Source organism: Setaria viridis, chromosome 4 (genome assembly GCF_005286985.2).
Source record: "Setaria viridis chromosome 4, Setaria_viridis_v4.0, whole genome shotgun sequence".
Lineage (NCBI taxonomy): Eukaryota > Viridiplantae > Streptophyta > Magnoliopsida > Poales > Poaceae > Setaria > Setaria viridis.
Window position 1 is genome coordinate 9,406,051 of NC_048266.2, and position 15,120 is coordinate 9,421,170.

The 15,120-nt window shown below is 52.5% G+C and overlaps 1 pseudogene; it reads right to left on the reverse strand.

The window, feature by feature from the left end:
* Positions 1-6,173: 6,173 nt before the first annotated feature.
* Positions 6,174-7,490, reverse strand: LOC117853403 (xyloglucan endotransglucosylase/hydrolase protein 3-like; annotated as a pseudogene).
* Positions 7,491-15,120: the final 7,630 nt, after the last annotated feature.

Below are 15,120 nucleotides of genomic sequence, written 5' to 3' on the forward strand. Positions count from 1 at the left end.
TGCTCCCAGTAATATGAATAGGTACAAAAGGTTTTTTGATTTACATCTAAATAAATTAACTAATTCTCAAATATTGAAACCATGCAAGATGATCCTATAACGATTTGATGATGAAGTTTCTATGGGTAAATATTTCCATAGCCAGAATTGGTTGAGCTCCAAAACAGTATCCAAAAGTTTGTTTATCATACTTATGCATTTCTACAAAATATGGATGGTTTTTCCTAAGTGTTATCTTATACATTCATATAGCTCAAATGACAACCACACTACTTAATTTTTTTCCTCATTCCGTTTGACATTAAATCATAAATCTCGTGGCCCTAAAAAAACGATGATTCTGAAGTAGAAATAAGCTACAAACTGTACCCACCTTCGGAGCATCATAGAGTTTTGTTCCATTTAATAAGTGCATTTGTGGTAAGGTCTGTTGCCACCCTTTGATTCAGTAGCTTAATATCTTCAGGTTGATGACAATAGTTTAAAACGTGGTGGCTGCACATCAGAGCGACCGGACTGTGAAGTTGTATTTGAGCGTCATCCAGGATTCCAGGTGCATTTTCATTGTTCGTTTAGCATTACCACACCCATCCAGGAGGAAGATAATGATTAGCGCTTGTTCCGTTCCACGCCCTGAACAAAACGCCTCACCCACATATGACACGCGGGGCCTACATCACGAGCACCCACATGTCAAAACAACAAACCGGCTCGTGGTCGACACGAACCTGTGGCCGTACCCTTTTCTTCCGGCCTTCCGCCCTTCCCTCCCACTGCCTGCGGTGGGCCTGCCACGGATTTTTTTCCCCTCCCAACCCGGCGCCGCCGCGCCGGCCACTGCTTCCGGCGCACCGCGTCGTCCTTTTCTCTCAGCAGATCCACGTTCAGATGTCCAATCAGCGGCTCCCGCTGGCGCACGCTCGCTCGCCGCTGCCTTCCCTATCGGCCTATCCGGCCCGTCCGTCGGTTGGTGTTCAGCACCACCGCCGGGCCACGGCACAGAAGTTGGCCGCCGCCCGCTGATGGAGTGATGGGACGTGTCTACTTGAGGACCTTTCCGATCTGATTGCGCCGCGCCGAAAGCGCCCGCCGTCGAGGTCACCGTCAGCGTCTGGTGTCCGCGCGGCGCCGCGCCCACCCTACCGTGCACCCGCCTTCTCGCGCCGCCCGTTCCCCGGCGTCGTGTCGGGACGGGGCGTGGCGTAGGCGCGTAGCTCTCGTCTCCGCGCGGAGTCTAGACGACGACGCTGTGGCCCGAGCCGCGGCCACGCGACGCGATGCGAGCAGTGGTTAACGAGATCTGCCGAGTGCCACCATTCGCAGTGAGTTGGCCTGGCCCCGCGCCTATTTATTCAATCGGCGCCTTTTTCTCTCGGGCGTCGGGATTCCGGCGAGCTTTTCTTTTGGTGAGTGTGGAGCCGTGGATCGGACTGGGGGCAACCGCCGCCTGTAAAGCGCAAAGGCTGTTCTGTTTTTGGGGGACGCAGGTGGCCGTCGCTGCGATGGACGACGGATCGCGCCGGTGGGCGGGGCGCCTTTTGGTAAGGGAGATTCCGGCGCAAGTGAGGGGAATCATGGCGCTCCGCTGGGCGCACGGGTTGTGCCTGGATCGTGCTCGCGCGAGCGCGCCGGCCACGACTCGATGATTTCGATCCGCCTGCGGGCGGACCCACCGGCGCAGAGAGTGCCTGCCTGCATCTCCGGCGTATGAGCCGCTGGACGATGGTTTAACGCGCACGGCGGCCCGAGCTGGGGCTTGCGTGCGCTCGTGGTGGGCCGTGGACTGGAACCCTTCCCTCGACGGGGCTCCATGACAGTTGAGCGTGGCGAGGCCCACTTTACCCCCATTACATTCCGTGGTTGTCCATGGCTTTCAATAAGCAAGACGAGACAATTGAGCACCAAACGGGCCGTGTACACACGCCGCAGAAGCATGGTAAGGCCCACTTTACCCATTACATTCCGTGTTGCTTATTAAAAGGAAAGTTACCGCATGCATAGTCGCGCTCGCACCGGGATGTGCGACCCCGCATGCCATGAGCGCCCCACGTACGTGCGGTTGTTCCGCGAGCTTTGTTGGCTTTTTACACGAAAGGTAATAGCTAGGTTGTTTGGACTGACATCAACGGATGTAGCTTGCTTCACCCATATATTTCAGGTCTTGATTAATTAGTTTAACTTATTATATACTTTTTATTTATAGTTTATCTTTTTTATTCTGTTTGCACCATCATATTTCTTAATAAATACAATAAATAGTATTATGATTATATATGTTGAAAATATTTTATATATAGCAGCAAGTTATATATAATTATTATATTAACTTATGGGACTTGTGTTATCCACGTAAGTTGCCACGTTGTTTTTGGCATAAGTTGCTACTTGACATACAACACAACTTATAACATGTCATTTATCTTTTAGGGTTTTCTATAGTTTTGGTTTTGTAGTTAGGTTTTTAGGATTTCAAATTTATGGTTAGGATTTTAGAGTTTTTAGAGTTTTTAGCTACGTTAAGGTGATACATTGTGTTTTATTTAAGTTGATAGCATAGCTACACGTAGTTGAGGAACTTTTAATACAAAGTCAGAATAACTACATGTAATCTTTGTATATAAGTTGATACACAAACTCAACACGAGTTGATACAAAATCTACATAACATGACAATGTTGTTGTATATAAGTTGCCAGTACGAGTAAATTTAATTCAAAACGGTCTTGTTTTGTAGATCACATCGTGAGGAACACAATGGTACAAAATGGACGCTTGACGAGAAAATTATCATCTTTCAAAGAAAATAGAATAATGAAATAAAACATGATAACATTGTTTGTCCACTGCTTCCTACCCTCCACCTGGTGCCAGCCGCAAATGCCCTTAATGCCGACTGTAAAAGGTCCGCGGTTGCTGTGTTCGGCTGTTTGCATGTATGGACACGATTTTTGGTTGAGGATGGGTCGCGCGCTCGCCTCCCGCGCGACTGGTCGCGCATTAACGTGCTCCTTATTAAAATTTGGAAGAAGTCCATTTTTGACCATTAAACTATCACGTTTGGTTTTGGCCATCCGACTTCAAAACCAGGAATCGACCATCGAACTACTAAAACCGTTTACATTTGGCAATTCACTAGTTTTGAATGGTGGTTTCGGTGATGTGGACGACACGTTGAGGTAGGGTCCACATGTCAGGTCATTTTTCTCTCTCCTCTCTTCTTATTCTTTCTTCTCTCTCCTATCTCCATGCCCAGCAGTGCTGGCCCGCGGCGGAGCTCGAGCTCACTCGACCGGTCGCGCTGGCCCACTGGGGAGTTGCATCTCGCTGTGGAGCTACAGCTCGCTCGCCTGGCGGCGCTGGCCTGCGACGAAGCTCGAGCTCGCCCGACCGGCCGCGATGGGGTGCATCCCCTGCTCCTTTCCACCTTGTTTCGTTGCCGCCTGCGTCGCCGTACTCCGGCTCTACGGCGGCTCAGAGGCTGGGGCCCGTAGCTCCAGCGCTGCAGCGGCGGTGTGGAGGAAGGGTCGGGCTGGAGCTGCCGCCTGCCCGCACGCGTCCACTGCCGGAGCGGCTAGCCTCCTGCGAGCCGCTGCTCCACCCGCCCACGTGCCTCCACCGCCAGAGCACCCGCCCACAAGCTGCGCGGTCGCCACTATCGCCCGGAGTGCTTGGGCAAGAGAGAGGAGAGAGGGGGAAGAAAGAGGGAAATAGTAGAAATAAGAGATAAAATGAGCTGACTTGCAAGCCCCACCGTCACGTGGTGTCCATATCACCCAAACCACACACCAAAACAGCCCGATGGCGAGATATGCACGGTATTGATAGTTCGATGGCCAAAGATTCCTGGTGTTGGTGTTGGATGGCCAAAATCAAATCGAAGCGATAGTTCGATGGTTAAAAATAGACTTTTTCCTTAAAATTTTGCATCCCACAAAAAAAATTATAGTATTGAAACTGGGTACATTTTGTGTGGTAGAGATAGAAATACGTAGAATAACTTAGTACATATGATATGGAAACTGTAAGATTTTTTGAGTACCACAACGGTTTCCTTTCAAGATATGTGGCAATGCCAATGTTACATGGGACTAAGCATTGATTAACCGCACGATGTTCGGTGTGTTTTGGGCACCGATATAGATGAAGAATTAACGGTGCTCATAACTATTCCTTCCGTACCAAATTATAATTCATTTTAAGTTTTTTAATTCATATATTTTATTATGCATCTAGACAGACATAATGTATATCTAGATACATTGCAAAACATACGAATCTAAAAAAACAACTTATACTTAGGAACGGAACGGAGGGAGTAGTAGTTACAACAACTCTCACTAGCTATTTTTTTTATGGAGGAGAATCTGGAACACACAATCTCCTCACTAAGGTCCTCGTGATGGAGAATCTGGAACACACAACTCCAGGAGGAAGGTTAACAACGGGGAATTGTATCAGAGCCCTCTAACAACGTGTTTCATGCTTTCATTCAAAGCAATCTGCTCGTAGCTGGTAGTCTCAAAGAAGCCAGCTGCTAATGCACATGATCTTAACGTGAAAATGAGGTGCCGAAGAATTGTTTCGGCCGGCCACCCGAGGAATATTTGAAGTTCAATGTTGATGCTGCTGTGCCAAAGAAAGAAAATGAGGGTGCAAGTGGTGTTACATGCAGAGATGCAGCAGGTAATAGTATTATCACTTTATCAGTGAGAGTCTTTGTAGCTCACTGACAATGTACTATTTTTAGATGTTTCAGGGGGTGTTTGGATACACTCCATTAAAGTTTAGCAACTGTCACATCAGATGTTTGGATGCTAATTAGAAGTATTAAACATAGCCTAATTACAAAACTAATTGCACAGATGGAGTCTAATTCGCGAGATGAATCTATCAAGCCTAATTAGTTCATGATTTGACAATGTGATGCTACAGTAACCATTTGCTAATGATGGATTAATTAGGTTTAATAGATTTGTCTCGCGAATTAGCACAGGGTTCTGCAATTAGTTTTATAATTAGCTCATATTTAGTCTTCCTAATTAGCATTCGAACCTCCGATGTGACACTACTAAAGTTTAGCACCGAGTATCCAAAACAGTGTGTAAGGAATCACTGCAGACTTCAATGCAGTGAGAGTTTGTAACTTCAGACTGGCTTGTGGTGCGGTGAGGAGCGTACACAGGATGATTCCAGAGGCAAGTTCTCGGCAGTAATAGGCTCATAGATAAGCACGGATTACTTACATAATTGTCACTCTTCATTATTCCGACAAATAATCACCAAATCACGTATACATCATTCACGTAATAAACTAATGAATTTTATCCACCGCCACCACACCTAGGTCCTAGCCCATCAAGCATAGCTGCACTCGATCGGCGGAACACGGTTGGGACATAGTTGGCCATTTGGCTCGCGGCCCGTGGGCTGGCCTATGGCACGGCACGGTGGCCTTGCAGGCTGGCCTGGCCCAGCCTACACCACGAGCTGGGCCTGGGCCGCTGCCTCAGTCTGTGGGTTGGCTCGACATGGCATGGCCCATCTGGCCCGTGGGACAGTAATGGGTGGCACGGTCTGTTTAGGCCTAACAGGCCTATTTTGATTCGGCTAAGAGGCCAACCCATATATAACGAGGCCATCTATACCTCCCCGATCGAAACCCTTCCCCTTCCCAGGCTCCCAGCCGCTTGACCGCCTTCCTCGCTCGTCGCTCCCCTACTCCCTTGCGACTCGCGAGTCGTGGAGGCTCGCGGCGCCCTCGCCCATTCGCCTCTCTCTACCCCTGGCGGCCCGACCAGCCGACCCCTCGCTCGTTGCGGCTTCCGCGGCCTCCCCTACCCTCGGCCGGCAAGCCCCTCGCTCGTCGCATCCTCCGCCGCCTCCCCTACCCTCGGTGGCTCGGCCGGCCAGCCCCTCGCTCGTTGCGGCTTCCGCCGCCTCCCCGTGCCCTCGGCCGGCCGGCCCCTCGCTCATCGCATCCTCCGCCGCCTCCCCCTGCCCCCGGTGGCTCGGCCAGCCGCTTCCCCCGTGCGGTCGCGCCCCTCCGCTGCCTCTTCCCGTGGCCCTCCGCTGCCTCTTCACGCCCCTTCGCCGCCTCCTCCCACGGGGCCACGGCCCTCCACCGTTGCCTCCACGGTCGGGAAGGAGGAGCTAGAGCCTTGCCGCGGGTCGGCATGGGCACGGCGAGCCTATTAAGGCCCACCGGGCTAGCGGGCAGGCCCGACCTGCTACCTTCTTAGGCAGGTCGTGCCTGGGCCGCTCCTTCGGCACGTGGGTTGGTCCGACCTAGCACGATTACTGTGCGGGCCTAAACAGGCCGGGCCTAATCGGGCTCGTGACAGGGTGGGCGGGCCGCCCATTTGGCCATCTATAGTTGGGAACCTGTCCTTGTCGGCGCAGTAGTGGTAGCTCATGTGGTTCTTCCTGACGCCCTCGTACGCCGCCCGCTGCTCCGCGGTGATGTCCCGGTACCCGCCGCGGTTCCACCACAGGTCCGGCGAGTCGCATGCGTCGTGCTGCCGCCGCTGGCGCAACTGCTGACGTCGAACCCCAAGTACGCCGCCGTGAAAGGTGCTTTGGACCAGTCCACCTTGGTCCGCCCGCCATCCGTCGCCCAGTCGGAGCCGTCCCAGATGCTCGCGCGGATCAGCATCGCCGGATTCGCCGGGAACTCGTACCCGGGCACGGTGCCGGAGAGGTTCTTCAGCACCCGGACCGGCGTGTCGTCGACGAACAACCTGTGGATTGTTGGCATGCAGGATGTGCCTTAGGAGCCGTGGAATTCGTCGTCTGGGACGTGAAAAAATAAAGTTCTTTTGGGGGCTTATTACACGAGCTGGTTGGTGTTCCAGTGGATCTTGTAGTCGTGGAAGTCGGCGGGGGTCGAACCAGAGGTGCAGCCGCTGCTCCTTGTTCTGGCCGTTGAGGATGACGTTGGTCTGGAGGGTGACGGGCACGCCGCCCTTGTCGCCCAGGAACTCGAAGTCCACCTCGTCGCGGCTGCCGTCTTCCGGTTGCGAGATCAGCTAGTCACAAGAAAGCACACGATCTTTGTTAAGTTAATCGAATGAACTAAAAGCTTCGATCTGCAGCAAGCGGATTGTTGCGCTCACATAGAAGGTCGTCACAACTCCGGCCGTGTACCCGGACGGCACCTTCATCCTCACGTGGAAGAACCCTGACCCGTACAAGGACTTGGAGCGGAAGCCGGCACCTGCACAATCATCAATCGCAAACGGCAAGGTTATGGTCTGTTGTCACTCTCGTCGATCATTCCATGCTGACAACAAAACGTAACTATGCATGTACCAGAGCTTTGATCCAAGGTGAGATGGACCTCCGTCCCCTGATTGACCAGGTTTACCCCATTGCTTCACGTAGTTGTCGTCCAACGATGGCGCCGGCCCCGCCTCCGCCACCGGCGTCAAGCCAGCACCCGCCGCTAGGACGAGGAGGAGGAGGAGAAGCCATGGGCGCACCTTGGAAGCCATCTCAAGAGCCAAGCCCAAGAGAAACCGCGCTAAGCCTCTAACTTATTACTTTCTTTCTCTCTCTTGCAAGGTTCTGCTGCGAGGGTTCAACTCGCCTATCAGCCGCGTTTTATGGCTGCTGGGAGAGCATGCACGCTGGCAACAAGAGCGCGGATCGGAGCGTGTCAAGTGTGTGTCATGGACACGCTTGTTCACCTACTCGTTGTGCCTTGTCTTCTCGATCCACTCAAAACTGTTTTGCACAACCAGAATAACTTTGGATTGTTAGTGGAGGATTGAAGGTCATGTGACGTCGTCTCCGATCGTGGGCCTTGCTTGGCTATCACAATTCACAAACACCGGATGGATTTCCACTTATCAGTCAGGAGGCATTCCTACATTTATACATCTTCGAATAATCAATGGATTCTACTAGTGTTAGCCACAATGTCAAGATAGGGAATATGCTTTTCTTTTTTTCACGCGGATCAATGAGATATACAAGGGAACAGTCGAGTCCACGTACGCCAATGCTCAAAATGTCACCAACCAGGCAGCCACAACCAAACATACCACTATGTGTTGTGAGTAGTGGTTGCTATAAGTTTCTCCAGTGCTCGAAACGTAACGCATAAGGCAGATGGTTCAATCTGGGAAACGCAAGTGATTGGAGCTAGTAAGGTGCCAGCCAGTAGGGTTTTCCATCGATTTACCGCGTTGTCTGTTTTAACGTGGCATGCACAGAGGCCTATGATGGCCCCCTTCAGATTTTGCTTTTTCCAGTAACTCTCTTTTTTTTAAAAAATGGAATTGTCTTTGACCTCCGTGAATTCCAGTAACTTTTTAAGAGATAAGGGTACACACGGGTCCCCACTGACCGGATACTGGTCGGTCCTGACAAGTGGGCCCGCCCGACCATGCCATGCGGGTCAAGGCATGAAAACGCGTGGAGCACAAGCTAGGAGGCCAGGCGAACGGATTTTGCCCGGATATCACGGCATACTTGTTGTAAACCGATTCAGATTGCTTTCCGGGTAACAACAGGATTAAACCGATTCAGATTGCTTTCCATGTAACAACCGATTAGTATTAGATCCTATCCGATTGTAACCCTAGGACGTCAGCCAGACGACCAGGGACGCCCCCCAGGGTACATCAACTCTTCGCATCCCATACCGGCAATACAATCCATCAAAACACAGGACATAGGGTGTTACTCTCTAGAGGTCCGAACTTGTCTAAAACCTTGTGCCCTTGTGTTACCATTCAAGCTCTTTGTCTTGCGATCTCCTCCGTCTACAAATCTACCACCTGGGTAACCCCCTGGTGGACTGCTAGTTACTAAATCCGACAGTTGGCGCGCCTGGTAGGGGTGATCGTGAGATCCTCCCCAGCGAGCTCGATGGCATCCAGCCCTGGCGTCATCTTCCCCGAGAGCATGAAGGACTTCCTCACCAAACCGATCCAGCTCTGCTTCGAGAGCATGCCGGTGGACTCCGACTCCACCGTCTCCTTCGCCGACTTGGCGTCCGCCACCAGCTCGGCATCCGTCGGATCTGCATCGACGGAGCAAGATCTTCACCTCAGGATCATCACGCCGCTTGCCCAGTAGGTCAGCGATCTCTCTCTCTCTTAGAGAGGGTCCCACACATGCTTGTGTCAACCCGCCCACCCACACCCTCCGATCTAATCGCGGGGCTAGACCGCATCAGTAACACCATTGCTGAGTGAATCAACCTCTCAGAGGCATCACTATGCCCTAGAAGGTCGATGCATGAGGAAGGTTGCAACGACAGGAATCGACATTGCAGCAGGCGCCGCCAAAAGGAACAAGCTAAGCCAGTCCATCAGCTGCCTGTCGCCCACTCAGCGGCCGGTGCACCGCCCGCCCCACCAGCACCTAACGGCGACAACAACGACGACCAAGGGGGCGCTGGAGGTCGACGCTGGCATCCCTTACGCGCCCGCAATCTCCAGGCCGACCTTGAACAGGCCGATCATGACGTCTTCGCCACACCTCAGGCCAACCTGGGAGCTGTTTTTGCTGATCTAGAAAACCTTCCGCATTTAGAGCAACTGCAGCGGATGCGGGCGCGACTCCGTGTCGCTAACACCTAGATCAAGGAGAAGGCCCAGGCCCCAACACGCTCAAGGAGCCGGTCATTGCACTCCAGATCTACATCTACCCAGCACTCTCAAAGGCGATCTACTCAGAGTAGATCCGATTGTAGCCGAGCCGATCACGACCGCCGAAGGGGAGGTTGGCTGGAGCCCATTCAAGAGGAGGAGGTGGACCAATCCTAGGTTGATGACCACCATCCCAACGATGATGATCGCCGACCAGATAACCACCACCACGACAACCGCTACCATGACGGACGAGGAGACAGTGAACGCTGCAACAGGCCTGGTCAGCAACCTAATTGCGACCTCCGCGACCGCTGCGACCTCCATGGTGAGCTCAACAACCGTCACTGGGAGCGGGATGAGGCAAAGCTTCGATGACATGCCCAGTACAACTGCGACTTCGATGCTCCAGGGGTCGGCAACCAGACAAACCACAATGTGGAGTAGGAGGCCCGCAACCGTTGGGAGGAGGAGGTATGCCGCCACGACAATTACGACCATCGCTATGGAACCCCTGGCGACGCCCACAATCGACCGCAGCATGACAACGACGCACGCCCTAGGCCTCGCCGGTACAATACCACCTCATGGAAGACGACGACATGGACATCGACGGGTTCGCCGCGTCCACCCCCCACCTTAGGGCTATCCAATGGCCACCACCTTCAAGCTAGCCATCAATGAAAAGTACGATGGTTGCTCCGACCCGACGATCTAGCTGAAGACGTACTCCACCGCGGTCAAGGCTGTGAATGGCACCTACGACCAGATGGTCGCCTACTTCCTGGTGGTGATGGAAAGCGCACCTCTCCTATGGCTCGAGAACCTCCCACGAGGCTGCATCAACACTTGGGGTCAGCTCGCCAGAGCCTTCACCTAGAACTATCAGGCTACTTATACCTAACCCGAAAACATGGAAAACCTCAGCCAAGTCCGCCAACGGAAGAACTAAACTCTTCGCGAGTACATCAACTGCTTCTTCGACAACCACAACAGGCTGACCGGCGTTGAGAACCGCGACGTCATCTAGTACTTCCGTACCGGCCTCAAGAACCGCTCGATGTTCTATACCATGTTCCAAGCTACTCCCAAGATGGTCGGACACATGATGCAAATTGTCAACCTTCACGCCGACACAGATGGGGCCGAGAACGTCCAATTCCAGGATGGCAAGAATCGCCACAATGATGACTACGAATCGCCGACCCATCAAGACCACTAGCAGCAGCCTCGGCCGGAGCCCTCCCAATCTCGGAAGAGGACCCCTAAGGTCCTTGCCGCCGAAGCTGACCCTGTGAGGCAGACAACCTTCCTCCAGGAGGAGTTCGATGATACGTTGAACGCCCCATGCCCCTTCCACAAGGATGCATGCCGCAATCTTCTAGACTGCACGGTGCTAAAGAAAGAGGTCGGTGCCCCGGTGGAATACAAGTGGCCTCAGTGGAACGACTATCACAAGGAAGACAACCGCCGCGACAACCACCACCATGGCAACTGCGACAACCGCGACGACCAACGCAAAGAAGAACACTGGGACCAGCGCAACCCCGATGCCAACCAGGGCACTGGAACGACAATGGCGAGTTCTAGCGCGCCAAGCAGGAGGTGATTATCATCATTGGCAGCCCTAAAGCTTTCTGTAGCAACCACAAGCACAAGTTGCAAAGGCGGGAAGTGCACTTCATCTCCGTCACACCAGTCTAGTATCTGCACTGGTCAGAGATGCCCATAATCTTCTCCAGGGAACATCACTGGGTGCACCTCCCAGACCCCGGGTATCACCCGCTAGTGGTGTGCCCCACCATAGATAGAGTCCTCCTCTCCAAGGTGCTGATCGATGGCGGCAGCGACCTCAACATCATCTTCACTGAGACCCTGAAGTGCATGAACTTCAACTTCGAGTGGCTCCTTCCCTGCGAAGACTCGTTCTACAGCATAGTACCCGGCAAAGGATCCTATCCTATCAGGAGAGTCGTCCTGCTGGTCACATTCGGCACCCCTGACAACTACCGCACCGAGAACCTCACCTTCAAGGTTGCCAACTTTAGGACCTCCTACCATGCCATCTTCGGCAGGCCAATGCTGGCAAGGTTCATGGTGATTCCCAACCATACCTACCTCTTCTTCAATATGCTGGCTCCAAACAGTGTCCTCTCCATTTACGGTGATGTTGGAACATCCTACAACTGCGACACGGAAGCCATGCAGCCCGCCGAGACCCTGACTACTCGGCCAATGCCACCATGATGCTTGCCGAGTCTAGGAAGGTGGACCAGAACCAGCTAACGATCACAGAGGCGGATCCGATGCCCATGGCGCTGTAGCTCGACCCGCAAGTCAAGAAGATCAGCCTCGACCTGGAAGACCTCTCCAAGACAGCCCTCATCGGGGCTAGCCTCACACCTAAATAGGAAGATGCGCTCACCAGTTTCCTCTAGGATAACTCGGACATATTCACGTGGAAACCATACGATATGCCCAGTGTCCTGTGGCAGCTGGCTGAGCACTCCTTGGAGCTGAGAAAGACAACAAAGCCGGTCAAAGTAGAAGCTTCACCGTTTTGCTCAAGATCACAAGGAGGCCATTAGGGTAGAACTAAATAAGCTCTTAGCTACCGGATTCATCCGTGAATGTAAGCATCCTGACTGGTTAGCAAATCCAGTCCTTGTAAAGAAGAAAACCGATGAATGAAGAATGTGTATGGACTACACCGATCCCAAAATACACTACCCTCAAGACCCCTTCCCTCTTCACCGCATCGACCAAGTCGTGGACTCCACGGCCGGTTGCACCCTTGTGTGCTTCCTCGATTGCTACTCAGGCTATCACCAGATCACCCTCAACCCCGCCGACCAAGATAGGATCACATTCATAACGCCCTATGGCATCTACTGCTACAACACCATGACTTTTTGGTTAAAAAACACCAGCGCCACCAACCAGAAGGCAATCCAGGGTTGCCTCAAGAAACAACTCGGCAAAAACGTAGAGGCCTACGTCGATGATGTAGTTGTCAAGACCAAAGATAAAAAAAACTTCATCGCTGACCTTGCCTAAACCTCCGACAACCTCCGAGCCTATCGATGGAAACTCAATCCAAGCAAATGCGTCTTTGGCGTCCCATTTGGAAAGCTCCTAGGCTTCATGGTCAGCCAACGTGGCATCAAAGCTAACCCTGTAAAAGTTGACGCCATCAGGAACACGGCGCAGCCGGCTAGCAAAAAGGACGTCATGAAGCTCCCATGCATGATGGCAGCCCTTAGCCGTTTCATCAGCAACCTCGACGAAAAGGGACTCCTCTTCTTCAAGCTGCTCAAGAAGGCAGACAAGCTCGAGTGGGATGACGAGGCCCGCAAGGCCCTTGAGGAACTCAAAACATTCCTATCCACCCCTCCCATCTTGACAACCCCGGCCGACCAAGAAACACTGTAGCTTTACATCTCCGCGACAACATACATTGTGAGCATGGTGCTAGTTGTAGAACGCGAAGAACCCGGCCACGCCCACATGGTGCAAAGGTCGGTGTATTATGTCAGCGAGATCCTAAGAGGCTCCAATGTCCACTACATGCAGGTCTAGAAATTGCTCTACACAATTCTGATCACCTCCGTAAGTTGCGTCATTACTTTCAAGCGTACAAGATCCGAGTGATCTCCTCCTACCCAATCGGTGAAATCCTACACAATAGGGATGTCCATGGCCGAGTCGTCAAATGGTCCGTGGAGCTTAACAAATTCGACATCGACTTCTGCCCATGTCATGCGATCAAGTCCTAGATCTTGGCCGACTTCGTCGCTGAATGGACAGAGATCCAAGAACCGCCCTTCTTGGAGAGGCTGGAGCACTAGACGATGTACATCGACGGCGCCCTCAACCTCGAAGGAGTTGGTGCGGGGGTCCTCTTCATATCCCCAAAAGGTGAGCAGCTTAAGAACGCCCTTAAAATCCACTACAAGGCTACCAACAACAGCACCGAGTACGAGACCCTCATACATGGGCTTCGTCTCGCTGCCTCGCTTGGAATTAAGCACACCCTCGCGTTTGGCGACTCCAAGGTTGTCGTCGAGCAGGTCAACAAATCCTGGGAGTGCACCAAGGAAACCATGGATGCTTATTGCGCCGAGGTTCACAAACTCGAGGTTCACTTTGACGGTTTCGAGTTTCATCATGTCCCCAGGGAACACAACATCGCCGTCGACGTCCTATCCAAGGTCGGCTCAAAACGCGCCCAAGTCTCGGTCAACATGTTCGTCCAGGATTTGAGAAAACCCTCTATCAAGATATTGGACCCGGACCAAGCTGACGACAATGCCCAGACTCAGGCTGACCTAGCGCCCACCGATGTCCTGATGATCGAGGCGAAGGAAGACTAGCAAGCACCTTTCATTGCATTCATCACCGACAACATGTCCCCAGAAGACAAAGCTGAGCACGAAAAGCTCTCACGATGCAGCACCAACTACATTGTGATCGGTAAGGAGTTGTCCAGGAAGTCCGCATCTACCAACATTCTGATGAAGTGCATCCTCCGCAACGAAGACCTTAAACTCCTCGATGAAATCCACTCGGGTTCGTGCGGGAACCATGCCGCCTCGGGCAATTTGGTCAGGAAAGCATTCCGCTCTGGCTTCTACTGACCAACTGCTATCACCGATGTAAAAGAGCTTGTCCAGAGGTGTAAAGGGTGCCAATTTTTCTCCAAGTAGCAGCACCTCCCAGCGCAGACCCTGCACACCATCCCACCATCCTAGCCCTTCGCATGCTGGGGGCTAGATATGGTCGGACCTTTCAAGACCACTCCGGGCGGATTTACCAATATCTTCGTGGCAATTTATAAATTCACCAAGTGGATCGAAATCAAGGCTGTCACCAGTATAGAGTCGGTCAAAGCTACTCAATTCATTGAAGAGCTCACACACCGCTTCGAGGTCCCCAATGGGATCATCACGGACCTGGGAAAACAATTCACAGGATCCAAGTTCTGGGATTTTTGCTAGGACAACCTCATCGACGCATACTACTCCTCAGTAGCTCATCCACAATGCAATGGCCAGGTCGAACGTGCGAATGGGATGGTCCTCCAATCTCTCAAGTCTCACATCTTTGACGACGCATCCAAGTACGCCACCAAATGGCTCCGTAAGTTACCCCACATCATTTGGGGCCTCCGTACCCAAAAGAGTCGGGCCACCGGCTACACCCTATTCTTCCTCATCTATGGCTCAGAGGCTATACTGCCAATAGATGTAGCCTTTGGTGCCCCACGGATTCAATACTACGAGGAAGGGGAAGTAGAAAAGAGTCGTCAGGTCGACATTGATAGCCTGGAAGAGTATTGTGTGGTGGACCTCATCCAGTATGCGCGGTACGTGCAGCAGATTCGATGCTACCATGACAGGAAAGTCTAGGAACACTCATTCAACTTCGACGATCTAGTGCTCCGCTGGATCCAGTCCACAAAGGACATGCACAAACTGTCGGCCCCATGGGAGGGACCCTTCATCATTTAAAGAAGTCATCCAGC